Raw genomic sequence first — 14,235 nt, 5'->3', positions numbered from 1 at the left:
TAAGCCTTAGCCCCACACATCTCTGTAAGGATTCACATGAGGCCATGTGCTAAACAGAGTAGTGTAGTAAACAACCAAATATTTCAAGTAGTAGCCTACAATAAGGGAAAAAATCCAAGTAAAAATACACTATCTAGTCCTTAGGTTATATCCTAATCTGACTTTGGTGCAGGTCATGCTGTTCATTACCGTCTCTGGTAAACACACAAGTTTATTTGTCACATGCACAGGAGACAGAAGGTGTAAATGGCACTATGAAATGGTTACTTGCATAAACAATATCAAAAACAGAACATGTGCAGATATAATTATTAGATGATGCTTACCCAGACACACTTGTCTAAATTGATGGGTCATGTGAAAGAAATGCTGTAACCACCCCCCTTGCCACATCTAGCTACGTGGATGGGTCACTTCTCTAGACATGTATACATGTTCATGAAATACATTAGATGGCCGTAATCACCCCCCTAGACACACCTGGCTAACTTGATGGGTTATGCAATCATCTGGCCAAGTGGAGTCTTGATTAGACATGTAGCTGGGTATCTAGATAACTAGCTAAACAATTAACCGGCATAATCACAACTCATACTACTACCACCAATACAAGCATTGTCATACCTGTAGTATGAATCTGCAGGTAGCTAAAGCTAACCAACTAGGTTCAATGTTAGCTAGCCAAAATCAGGCTATAACTAGCAATGCAAATGAGTTCTAATTAGAATAATATTACTACACAGGTCATACACGTAACATTAGCTAGCAAGCCAGTAAGCTAAAGTTCGCTAGCTAACTAACAGTACACATTTCATCTTGCAATGAAAATTACTTTCTGACAAAATGAACATATAATATCATATATCAAACATATATCTGAAAATATTGCTAGACCAGTATACATGGATGAACGCCTCACAGCAGACTTGAACCATTTAACTCTGTTTTGTTTGTAGCTACATCTTGTTTGGCCAACTTTGAGTCAAGTCACTCCCATTCACACTGACCATGGCGTGTGGAGAAAGTAGCCAATCACAACTTTTTTCAACTGATCTGTCGATAGCGCCTGCTAAATTCAGGGCATCAATGTTGTTGAGAAAAGTAGCAACTTTTGTAGTTCTCGATTGAAAACGTTATATCTTTCAAAAACGCCACAGTACAAAAGATTATCAACTCATACTGAGCAACTCATGTTATACAGGAGCATGCTACATGGCAGACCAATCCAAACTCATCTCCCAGCATGTCCAGCCCAACCATTCTCAGCCAATCATTGCTAGCGATAAGGTTCCTGCCTTTTTCCTTGGCTAAACCAACTAAACTTGTAATTAAAAACAAATATTCGTATTTACAGATGGAATGCAAGTTTGTTATTAAGGCATATGAAAGTTAACGTTCTAGAAGGCATTTCTACCAAAATAACAAATGTTGATAAAAAAAATATATAAAATGCCTCTCCTGTGAAGTAATTAAGTGCCACATATGGCTAGCTTCCTGAAACAGGTCAAATATACTACAGTTCAAAAGTTTGAGGACACTTAGAAATGTCCTTGTTTTTGAAAGAAAAGCACATTTTTTTGTCCATTAAAATAACATAACATTTATCAGAAATACAGTGTAGACATTGTTGGAATATCTACATGGGCATACAGAGGCCCCTTATCAGCAACCATCACTCCTGTGTTCCAATGGCACGTTGTCTTAGCTAATCCAAGTTTATCATTTTGAAAGGCTAATTGATCATTAGAAAACCCTTTTGCAATTATTTAGCACAGCTGAAAACTGTTGTCCTGATTTAAAGAACCAATACAACTGGCCTTCTTAAGACTAGTTGAGTATCTGGAGCGTCAGCATTTGTGGGTTCGATTACAGGCTCAAAATTGCTAGAAACAAATAACTTTCTTTTGAGACTCGTCAGTCTATTCTTGTTCTGAGAAATTAAGACTATTTATTCCATGCGAGAAATTGGCAAGAAACGGAAAATCTGGTACAACGCTGTGTACTACTCCCAAACTTTTGAACGGTAGTGTATATGGAAAAATATACATTTTCTATGTAGACCAATCGATTGGTTGAAAGAACAGACGACTTTCGGTCAACCAAGATTTTTTGGGATCGGGGACAGCCCTAATGTCGCCACGCTCAACGAGAACAGCCTATGCAGCTGCCAACACCTCAAACATATTGACACATTTACACAGACATCAGCCCAGTATACCGGAGCGAGCAGAAATGCAAAGAAACAACAACACAATGTCTGCAATCTGCAGTCAAGCAGCACTTGGTAGCTGATTCTGACCAGGCCAAAGAAATTACAAGAGCAATAGGTAGGCTATGTTTATATTTTTTCAATGCTAGTTACAGATATTATAGTTATTATATTTAACATTGAATTTATTAACTACAAAAAGGTAAGATGTGTTTTTAATCCTGGTCCTGCTCTGCACACACAAAACTTGTTAGCTAGGTCTGGTCCAACGTTAAGCAACGTCTCAGAAGCTCAAGACATTAAAAGTTCCTCCATAGAAGCTGCTCCTCAGTAAGTATAACTCTGTGGGCCCAATTCAGATAATGCATAGCAAAACTCTCTTGGTTGTGTCGAAGCTAGTCATAACAAGATGCCCAGCACTTCAAGCACAACCTTCCTCCACCCCCTCTCGCACTCTCCCCACCAGCAAAATGTTAGTTGCGGCCTGTACTTGTCTGTCCATCGCATATGTAAACAACTATAAAGCTTACCCGCGCCATAGTGAGCTGCTCTATCCGTACTGGTGAAGTAGTTTAATGTCGAGGTAATGTAAAAATATATATATTTCAGAGCTTTCAAAAGGAACAGAAAATAAGGATATAAACCAGTACTTTATTTTGCAGGTCAGTGGAAAATAAAAACAATCACATGAACGCATACCAACTGGTATTTACGACTTCACAACTGGTAAACTCGCACATTCCATATGGTTACAAACGCAGCATCAGAGTGGAAACCCAACACAACAATCCGGTCACAACGGACAATGCAAGGAACATTGAATGGTGAACATTGAAGTACATTTCATTTTTCCACTGAACCGTGAACCCAATACTGCAATACGCACCGAACCATGGATTTGGGGAACCTTTACACCCCTAGTTATTAGCAATTCGGTGCGGGTGAACAAACGGCTGACCCGCCCATCACTAATGTACACACAACCATCCATCCCATATGTGCTGACTGGAGTAATGCACAAACGCAAGCACAGACTGTGACACCCAACCGGGGTAACACTCTCCTCTGTCTATCCATGACTTTGACACTCTTGTCTCCCTTTCCTAGATCCCTGATACAACGATACCCCGAAAGATGCATTCAATTTCTCCACCAGAGTGAGAGAGGCTGGAATGATCTGGTCTGAGCTGTAAACTGAAAACACACCGGCGGATTAGCAGCATGTTTTTCGAAGGTTCCTCTTTAACGTCATAGACTTCAAGTAAAGGCAGATGAAGCTAGTGCCAAGGCTTCTAATTGGCTCCCCAGTCTTTGGCCGGGGCACGTGTGGAAATTGAGAGAAGGTGCGAGAGGTGGGGTAATTAACTGTGTGTGCATGTGTGTGATTCAAGTGCGATACAGTTTTTTCATGGAAAGCAGAAGTGGCCTGTCGGAAGACGGGAGGATTAAGTCTGGACATGCACAGCTTGGGTCATTTTATATCACAGGATTCCTTCCTTCCTTTCCATGTCCATCATTGCTGTGTTGTTGCAATATCCCGCTATCTGTCCTACTTCTAACAGGAAGGTCATTTGAGCCCGTGCCAGCAGCCGTGTTCTCTCTTTTAATTGGTGTCTCTATAGAGCAGATAGTCTCTTCTACAAGCAGTCTTGCAGAAGCTGGAAGATATGAAAGTGTCTACCAGAAATTGGTCAAATTCTGTCACACCACTGTCTGTGAAACCCTGAAAAACCATGACATCTGAAAAACATATTGGCCTGGTGGAATGATTTAACGTTTACGCCTATTAACTTGCACTACTTTTGTTCAACTACAATGCAAAATTATTTCACACCTAATACGCACCAGGATGTAGTCAACAGAGTGCTGATGGGAGCATGGTATTGAATACAAGCTGTAGCCTACATAATATGACAAGTTGGTCTTGTCTCTGCTGAAGTTAGCGCTGGCTAATATGACGAGTTGGTCTTGTCTCTGCTGAAGTTAGCGCTGGCTAATATGACGCGTTGGTCTTGTCTCTGCTGAAGTTAGCGCTGGCTAATATGACGCGTTGGTCTTGTCTCTGCTGAAGTTAGCGCTGGCTCTTATGACGCGTTGGTTTAGTCTCTGCCGAAGTTAGAGCTGGCTCCTATGTCCAGCAGCAACTTGGCGATGTCATAGTGAGCCACGTGCACGGCACACATCAGCGGTGTCCACTCAAAGCCCAGCTTGGCCTTGACATCCAGGCCTCGACATCCAGGCCTGACACAGGAATTAGAAAGGTGAAACCAGGCCAAACAGAGTTACAGCACTTAGTTATTTAACTGGGTTCAAAGAAGACCCCAAACAGCAAGGTTGAAAACACTGTCATGTACCAAACATTGCCTGAACAAGAGGGCAGAAACAAAAGGTTACAATTTTCAGTTAAGGCAGACTCAATAGAGCTGGGATTTGCCAGGGACCTCACCATACGATATTATCACGATACTGAGGTGCTGATACGATATGTATTGCGATTGTCGCGATTTGATGTGTTTTAAGATTCAATACTGCAATATAATTGCAATTTCATGCTCCGAACATATTACTCAATATATGTATGCTGCAGAGAGACGAGAGAGCATTAGAACATTTGTTTTGATCAGTCATGGGAAAAAAGTGCTGAAAACATGTTGGCTCACTATTATAAAAGAAAATGAAGAGCAAGCTATAGGATGAAAAATACTGTAGTTTTGGCTCAGATACAGCCGACAAGCGCCAACTAGCTCTACCTAGCAAAAACATTTTTACAATTCGATACTTGGACTCAAAGTATCGATATACACTGAACAAAAATATAAATGCAACATGTAAAGTGGTTGGTCCCATGTTTCATGAGCTGAAATAAAAGAGCTAAGAAGTATTCCATACGCAGAAAGATCTTATTTCTCTCAATTTGTGCACAACTTTGTTTACGTCCCTGTTATTGAGCATTTCTCATTTGTCAAGATAATCAATCCACCTGACAGGTTTGGCATATCATGAAGTTGATGAAACAGCATGATCATTATACAGGTGCACCTTGTGCTGGGGACAATAAATGGCCACTCTAAAATGTGCAGTTTTGTCACACAACACAATGCCACAGATGTCTCAACCTTTGAGGGAACGTGCAATTGGCATGCTGACTGCTGGAATGTCCACCAGAGCTGTTGCCAAATAATTTTATGTTCATTTTTCTACATAAGCCATCTCCAATGTCATATTAAACAATCTGGCAGTATGTCTAACTGGCCTCACAACCACAGGCCACGTGTATGACATTGAGCAGTTTGCTGATGTCAACATTGTGAACAGAGTGGCCCATGGTGGCGGTTTGGTTATGGTATGGGCAGGCGTAACCTACGGACAATGAACACAATTGCATTTTATCGATAGCAATTTGAATGCAAAGAGATACCGTGATGAGATTCTGAGGCCCATTGTCTTACCATCTGCCGCCATCACCCGATGTTACAGCATGATATTGCACGCCCCAATGTCACAAGGATCTGTACACAATTCCTGTAAGCTGAAAATGTCCCAGTTCTACCATGGGCGGTATACTCACCAGACATGTCACCCATTGTGCATGTTTGGGATGCTCTGGATCGACGTGTACGACAGCGTGTTACAGTTCCCACCAATATCCAACAAATTTGTACAGCCATTAAAGAGGAGTGGGACAACATTCCACAGGTCACAATCAACAGCCTGATTAACTGCATGCGAAGGAGATGTGTCACGCTGCATGAGGAAAATGGTGGTCACACCAGATGCTAACTGCTTTTCTGATCCACGCTCCTACCTTTTTTTTATGGTATCTGTGACTAACAGATGCATATTGGTATTCCCAGTCATGTGAAATCCATAGATTAGGGCCTAATGAATTTATTTCAATTGACCGATTTCCTTATATGAACTGTAACTCAGTCAAATCTTTGAAATTGTTGAATGTTGCGATTTATATTTTTGTTCAGTATAATCTAGTCCAAAATAATATTGCAATATGTAACTGTATCGATTTGTTCCTCCATCCCTAAGATTCAGTTTAACTGGTGCTTTAAATTCAACATTTCCAACAGATCTTACAAAGTCATATGGAAATATCAGGGTTCCCCAATTAAGTTCAGCCGTGGAGCGAATTTATTTTTTTCCCCCTTGAACGATGGTCGGGGGGTCGGAACATAGTTATAAATCATTTGTACACTGCAAATTGACCGCAAGATTCCCAAACAGATATAGTATTTGACAAAAACGGAATAATTTCAAACCTTGATTACATTGGGCTACGATCACATACGGTAGTAAAGTGTTGCAGTGGTGCCTGGAGAAGTGGGTATACTCACATTTTGCCAAAACTTTTCCAAATGGTGTAAACAGTAACACACTCTGAATGACCTAAAATTATAAATCCCATATTGGTCTTTCAGTCAGGCCAGCCCAAGTTGTACTGCAAGCTGTACTGTGCAAGTAAGCTAATAGTAGGCCTACTATTGAAATAGATAAATGAAATCGTCAACTGACTCAGAATTTCGCTCTCAAAGTCTACAACAATGCTTAAACCACACCAGATACCCACTTTTGAGGTCTGGGAAAAATCAAATACATTTAGATTTTTTTTGTGTGTGGTTAGCCTTTAAATCAACTTGGCAGGCACCTAGCACTGTTGTATGGTCAGCAGTGTTTCTGTAGCGCACATGAGATGGAGATTGCAAAACAAATGGCCATTGAATTGATGCAACTAATCATGATATCATCGGTGGTGCAGCGTATACCCTCCACTACACCACTGATCACATATGCCTCTATTTATTTGTAGGGATACTTGGGAACAGATTTCCTCAATTAAATCACTTTGAGCTGATTTTGGGCGCCAAATAAAATCACATACCTATTGGGGAACCCTGATGTAGAATTTACAGTAGTTCATTATCAAAACCTGCCATTTTCCAGCTGGACATCTCCGGTGTTGATGGCTCTATCAAGGCACAAGGTGAGACCCAGATGCAGACACAGGAGGCCGATGGTTGGAGTCTTACAATGTTTATCAATCCAAAAAGGGGTAGGCAAGAGAGTGGTCGTGCACAGGCAAAGGGTCAAAACCAGTTCAGTCCAATAGGTATCGAAGGGCAGGCAGATTCAAGGTCAGTGCAGGCGGGAAACTAGTCCAAAGTCAGCAGGCAGTGGTCAAAACCGAGAAGACTAGCAAAAGAGAATAGAAAAGTAGTACGGGGAAAAACACGCTGGTTGACTTGACTAAACAAAACATACAAGACGAACTGGCACAGAGAGACAGGGAACACAGGGATAAATACACTGGGGAAAATGAGTGACACCTGGAGGGGATGGAGACCATCACAGGGACAGGTGAAACAGATCAGGGCGTGACACATCGGCGATGAGAGCCGGGTCCAAGATGTCTTTAGCAGGAACCCAGCACCTCTCCTTCGGGCAAAAACCCTCCCAGTCATCCAGGTACTGGAAACCCCTGCCCTGTGGTCAAACCCTCAGGAGGCGTCTCACCATATACGCTGGCTGGCCATCGATTACCTGGGGGGAGGGATGGGCCTGGAACAGAAGACAAAGGACACAGGCTTAATTCTGGACACATGGAAAGTAGGGTGGGTACGAGGTAACACAAGACGGACAGCAGTGGAACTAAGGACTCTAGAGATGGGAATAGGACCGAGTGGAAAGCCATACCCTCTGCCCAATGCGGTAGCGGGGAGCTGGAGTCCGGCGACGGTCCTCTTGTCGACGGTACCTAGAGTTGGTTTTGAGAAGTACCGCCCGAGCTCTTCTCCAGGTACATTGACAGCGGCGGACAAACATCTGGGCCGAGGGTACTCTGACCTCTTCCTCTTGTTCCGGGAAGAGTGGAGGTTGATACCCCAAAGAACACTCAAATGGAGAGTCCTGTGGCCGAACAGGGAAGGGTGTTCCGGGCATACTCCACCCAGACCAGTTGGCAGTCTCTATGGGGTGTAATCAGTAGTGTGTAGAGGAGTCAGGCGCAGGACAGCAGATAATAAATGTAATTTACTCAATTTACTCAAAACAGACTAAATACAATAACACAAGCCCACAATAACGGACCGTATACATACAAACAATTACTCACAAACACACATGGGGGAACAGAGGGTTAAATAATGAACAAGTAATTGGGGAATTGAAACCAGGTGTGTAAGACTAAAACAAAACAAATGGAAAATGAAAAGTGGATCGGCGATGGCTAGAAGGCCGGTGACTTCGACCTCCGAACGCCGCCCGAACAAGAAGAAGGACCGACTTCAGCGGAAGTCATGACAGAGGGTGCCACAGGGTTCAATTCTCGAGGCCGACTCACTTCTCTGTATACATCAATGATGTCGCTCTTGCTGCTGGTGATTCTCTGATCCACATCGACGCAGACGACACCATTCTGTATACTTCTGGCCCCTCTTTGGGCACTGTGTTAACTAACCTCCACACGAGCTTCAATGCCATCCAACTCTCCTTCCGTGGCCTCCAACTGCTCTTAAATGCAAGCAAAACTAAATGCCTGCTATTCAATCAATCACTGCCCGCACCTGCCAGTCCGTCCAGCATCACTACTCTGGACGGTTCTGACTTAGAATACATGGACAACTACAAATACCTAGGTGTCTGGTTAGACTGTAAACTCTCCTTCCAGACTCACATTAAGCATCTCCGATCCAAAATTAAATCTAGAATTGGCTTCCTATATCGCAACAAAGTATCCTTCACTCATGCTGCCAAACATACCCTCGTAAAACTGACCATCCTAAACTGACCATGTCATCTATAAAATAGCCTCCAACACTCTACTCAACAAATTGGATGCAGTCTATCACAGTGCCATCCGTTTTGTCACCAAAGCCCCATACACTACCCACCACTGCGACCTGTACCACTGCGACCTGCAACCTGGGTTGGCCCTCGCTTCATACTCGTTGCCAAACCCACTGGCTACAGGTTACCTACAAGTCTCTGCTAGGTAAAGCCCCGCCTTATCTCAGCTCACTGGTCACCATAGCAGCACCCACTCGTAGCCCGTGCTCCAGCAGGTATATCTCACCCCCCCAAAACCAATTCCCCCTTTGGTCGCCTTTCCTTCTAGTTCTCTGCTGCCAATGACTGGAACGAACTGCAAAAATCACTGAAGTTGGAGACCCACATCTCCCTCACTAGCTTTAAGCACCAGCTGTCAGAGCAGCTCACAGATCACTGCACCTGTACATAGCCCATCTTTAAACAGCCCATCTATCTACCTCATCCCCATACTGTATTTATTTATTTATCTTGCTCCTTTGCACCCCAGTATATCTACTTGCACATTCATCTTCTGCACATCTACCATTCCAGTGTTTAATTGCTATATTGTAATTATTTTGCCACCATGGCCTATTTATTGCCTTATCTCCCTCATCTTACCTCATTTGCACTCACTGTATATATACTTTTTTTGCTTTCTTTTTTCTACTGTATTATTGACTGTATGTTTTGTTTATTCCATGTGTAACTCTGTGTTGTTGTATGTGTCGAATTGCTATGCTTTATCTTGGCCAGGTCGCAGTTGCAATTGAGAACTTGTTCTCAACTAGCCTACCTAGCTAAATAAAGGTCAAATGTTAAAAACAATAAAAGGTCACCAGGCTGCTCGTCAGGGCACACACCTTTCACCAGCGTTACCCGCATTATGACACTCACCTGGACTCCATCACCTCCTTGATTACCTGCCCTTTAAATGTCACTCCCTTTGGTTTCTTCCCCAGTCGTCATTGTTGGTGTTTCATGTCGGTGCACTATTTGTGTTTCTTGTTTTGTTCATTTATTAATTAAATGTATTCACTCCCTGAACTTGCTTCCCGACTCTCAGCGTACATCGTTACAGAATGGATTTGATTGTATCTCAAATAGATAGTCCTATTTGAGTGTAAAGTGTTAAACTGTGAGTAATTCAATTTAAATATCAGATATTTTTGAACAGGTTTCATTGGTAAAGGGAATCTAGATTCAGCACTAATAATCCCTCCATCCTAGCCCGTGGTGATTTTAGCATGTAAATCTTGGTGGTACAAACTCAAATATTTTTGGGGGGATGCATTCCAGCAAAGCGACTACACAACACTAAGCAATACATTAATTGAACTATAACGGTGACAAGCAATGCCCACAAACTGTTAGGGCCTACATAAAACTGTCCCAACAGCAGAGCTTTCTTCTTTCACCATGGGGTGAATCCTTACCACTGCTACACCTGGCTATCAGCGGAGCCTTGTTTGGCAGAAAAACAGTTAATTTTGCCTAATTCACTGCCTGTTAAAAAACATAGCTGCTATGGCTGGCTGACTTTCTTCAACAAATGTGGTTTCTACTGACAATTGAGATAAGCGGACGACGAGCGTATAAGAGGCCATCTGTAATGAGGACATTATTGAGTGAGCTAGGACGGATGTAGTACATATAACTATTATTACAGTATTCTCCCTGTACACCAAGTCAGAACCACAGGATAAACAAATAGGGCATATACTGTAAACTGTTAATGAAAGCTCTAACAGTATTCTATGATTTCCTTTCTCTAAAACAGGCTATAGGCTACATGTGCACCACCAAGTCAGAACAGTAGGCTAAGTTATGAGGGGGAAAATACCAAATTATTAGGGTGAGGCACATGGGCTACTAACAGCTTACTACACAACATTCTTAGCTACAGTATACATTTCTCTAGTCACTTTGAAATGTTAGTTTTGTTGTGTAACACAACAGTGGGGCCTAAATGTATTTGTGTGAAATAAATGTAACAAACAATATCATGTATAATTACTAATATAATTTCTATATTGTCTTGTCTTTCTAAGGTCTTGTGGAAAAACAAAAATCTACTTAAAGAAGACAAATGCTGTTGCTTGTAGAGAGCATTTCAAGACTGGTAATACCAAAGACAGATGAGCTAGGGGACTTGTTGACCAGAATTATTGATAGACAGTAACCCCTGGAAGGTATCCCCTATGATGCCCATTTAGACAGTTCAGATGGGGGACCGTTCCAATCCTCATTTGGTAGGACACATTCATAAAAACCTGTGCCATCCCCGGACTGCAGGGAATATGTAATGTTGTCAGTCATCTCTTGCACTCCCATAATAAAAATCATGTAATGAACTCAACTCTTAAAGAAATAATGTCCTCTAATGCAGCAACGTAACCATTTTCTAGAGGCAGATGATCACCATAGCTTGGAGGGAACTTGTCTTAACAGGATGAAGGTCAGCACGCTTCATCTGCAGCAGCCAGGAAGGAAGATTGTGTCACTGAACCGGGCCGGAGGATAAAGACAGAGGCTGAGCGTGCATGAGAAACTGGCCATGGAATTTAATGAGCCCAAACTAATGTATTTAAAAGAAGAGCATGATATGAAGATGCACATCCTTCATGTTGAGTTGGCTATGAAATAGGAGGGAAATGTGAAGTAGCAATGTTCTTCTCCAACCAGCACCAGTTCAGGATCCAGATATTACCATCTGTGAATATTTTTTTTTTGCTACAATCACTTGAGCTATCTGTTGTGAGGAGTGCTGCACAGCAAAAGCACCTCTGCAGGCTTGTCCATTTCTGTCATTGTCTGCCTCAACCATGGGAACATCTGGATCATCCTCACCTCCAATGCAAGGACCTGGGCAGCCATGCTATCTGAGGTAATTGTGAAGCACTGGGGTTGCAATTATGACAATGCATCTTTTTGGTTGAAAGCGCACTGGAAAAGACTCTTCCATACACCAAACATGCGCTCCAATACACCTCTGGCACGGATATGAGCTCGGTTATACTGTTGTTGCTCAGGTCCTATTGCATGAAGATGGGGGGTGAACGAGAAGTTGGTCTGTGCAATACCCACTGTCGCCAAGCATGGCTCCACTATCTTGTCCTCCTTTAAGCTGAGCATACAAAGAGGAGTTTTGGAAAATCCTTGAGTCATGAGTTGCACCTTTCCAACGTGCAACAATGTTGGAGAACTGCAAATTGGGAGTATACGTTATACTTTGTACGTTTTTGGAGAACCAGTTTGTAAGATTCCTGTACTCCTGTAGAGATTCCTGTAGAGGGACATTTGATGGGAATACAGTGGGGCAAAAAAGTATTTAGTCAGCCACCAATTGTGCAAGTTCTCCCACTTAAAAAGATAAGAGGCCTGTAATTTTCATCATAGGTACACTTCAACTATGACAGACAAAATGAGAAAAAAAATCCAGAAAATCACATTGTAGGATTTTTTATGAATTTATTTGCAAATTATGGTGGAAAAAAAGTATTTGGTAAAAAGTTTATCTCAATACTTTGTTATATACCCTTTGTTGGCAATGACAGAGGTCAAACGTTTTCTGTAAGTCTTCACAAGGTTTTCAAACACTGTTGCTGGTATTTTGGCCCATTCCTCCATGCAGATCTCCTCTAGAGCAGTGATGTTTTGGGGCTGTTGCTGGGCAACACGGACTTTCAACTCCCTCCCTTTCAACTCCCAACTCCCATAGATTTTCTATGGGGTTGAGATCTGGAGACTGGCTAGGCCACTCCAGGACCTTGAAATGCTTCTTACGAAGCCACTCCTTCGTTGCCCGGGCGGTGTGTTTGGGATCATTGTCATGCTGAAAGACCCAGCCACGTTTCATCTTCAATGCCCTTGCTGATGGAAGGAGGTTTTCACTCAAAATCTCACGATACATGGCCCCATTCATTCTTTCCTTTACACGGATCAGTCGTTCTAGTCCCTTTGCAGAAAAACAGCCCCAAAGCATGATGTTTCCACCCCCATGCTTCACAGTAGGTACGGTGTTCTTTGGATGCAACTCAGCATTCTTTGTCCTCCAAACACGACGAGTTGAGTTTTTACCAAAAAGTTATATTTTGGTTTCATCTGACCATATGACATTCTCCCAATCTTCTTCTGGATCATCCAAATGCTCTCTAGCAAACTTCAGACGGGCCTGGACATGTACTGGCTTAAGCAGGGGGACACGTCTGGCACTGCAGGATTTGAGTCCCTGGCGGCGTAGTGTGTTACTGATGGTAGGCTTTGTTACTTTGGTCCCAGCTCTCTACAGGTCATTCACTAGGTCCCCCCGTGTGGTTCTGGGATTTTTGCTTACCGTTCCTGTAATCATTTTGACCCCACGGGGTGAGATCTTGCGTGGAGCCCCAGATCGAGGGAGATTATCAGTGGTCTTGTATGTCTTCCATTTCCTAATAATTGCTCCCACAGTTAGTTTATTCAAACCAAGCTGCTTACCTATTGCAGATGCAGTCTTCCCAGCCTGGTGCAAGTCTACAATTTTGTTTCTGGTGTCCTTTGACAGCTCTTTGGTCTTGGCCATAGTGGAGTTTGGAGTGTGACTGTTTGAGGTTGTGGACAGGTGTCTTTTATACTGATAACAAGTTCAAACAGGTGCCATTAATACAGGTAACGAGTAGAGGACAGAGGGGCCTCTTAAAGAAGAAGGTACAGGTCTGTGAGAGCCAGAAATCTTGCTTGTTTGTAGGTGACTTATTTTCCACCATAATTTGCAATTAAATTCATTCAAAATCCTACAATGTGATTTTCTGGATTATTTTTTCTCATTTTGTCTGTCATAGTTGAAGTGTACCTATGATGAAAATTACAGGCCTCTCATCTTTTTAAGTGGGAGAACTTGATGGCTGACTAAATACTTTTTTGCCCCACTGTATATCTATATAGCCCAATGACTCCAGGGAAGTTCCCACATTCATAAAACTCTACTTTGTTGTTGACTTGGGCAGCAGCATCAGGGGAACTTGATGTATTTGTCTTTCGCTTCACATATTGCATTTCAGACTTGTGGACTATTCCGCATACAGTCACTTACAGCACACATATCTCCTGCTTCTCGACGGAAGGGTCCAGATGCCAAAACCCTCAAGGGGATCAATACTTGTTGGGAAGGAGAGCTGGGCCTTCCCCCTAAGAGTCAGATGAAAGCCTTGGCTCAATCAAGTAAAATGTCA

General features: G+C 42.6%; 1 pseudogene; it reads right to left on the bottom strand.

The window, feature by feature from the left end:
• Positions 1–8,158, bottom strand: part of LOC110532376 — a 39,466-nt pseudogene extending 31,308 nt beyond the window's left edge.
• Between the last annotated feature and the right edge of the window lie 6,077 nt (positions 8,159–14,235).

Source organism: Oncorhynchus mykiss, chromosome 1 (assembly GCF_013265735.2).
Source record: "Oncorhynchus mykiss isolate Arlee chromosome 1, USDA_OmykA_1.1, whole genome shotgun sequence".
In the NCBI taxonomy this organism is placed as follows: Eukaryota; Metazoa; Chordata; class Actinopteri; order Salmoniformes; family Salmonidae; genus Oncorhynchus; species Oncorhynchus mykiss.
The sequence above is the reverse complement of the archived record's forward strand: the minus strand, read 5'-3'. Positions and strand labels throughout refer to the sequence as shown.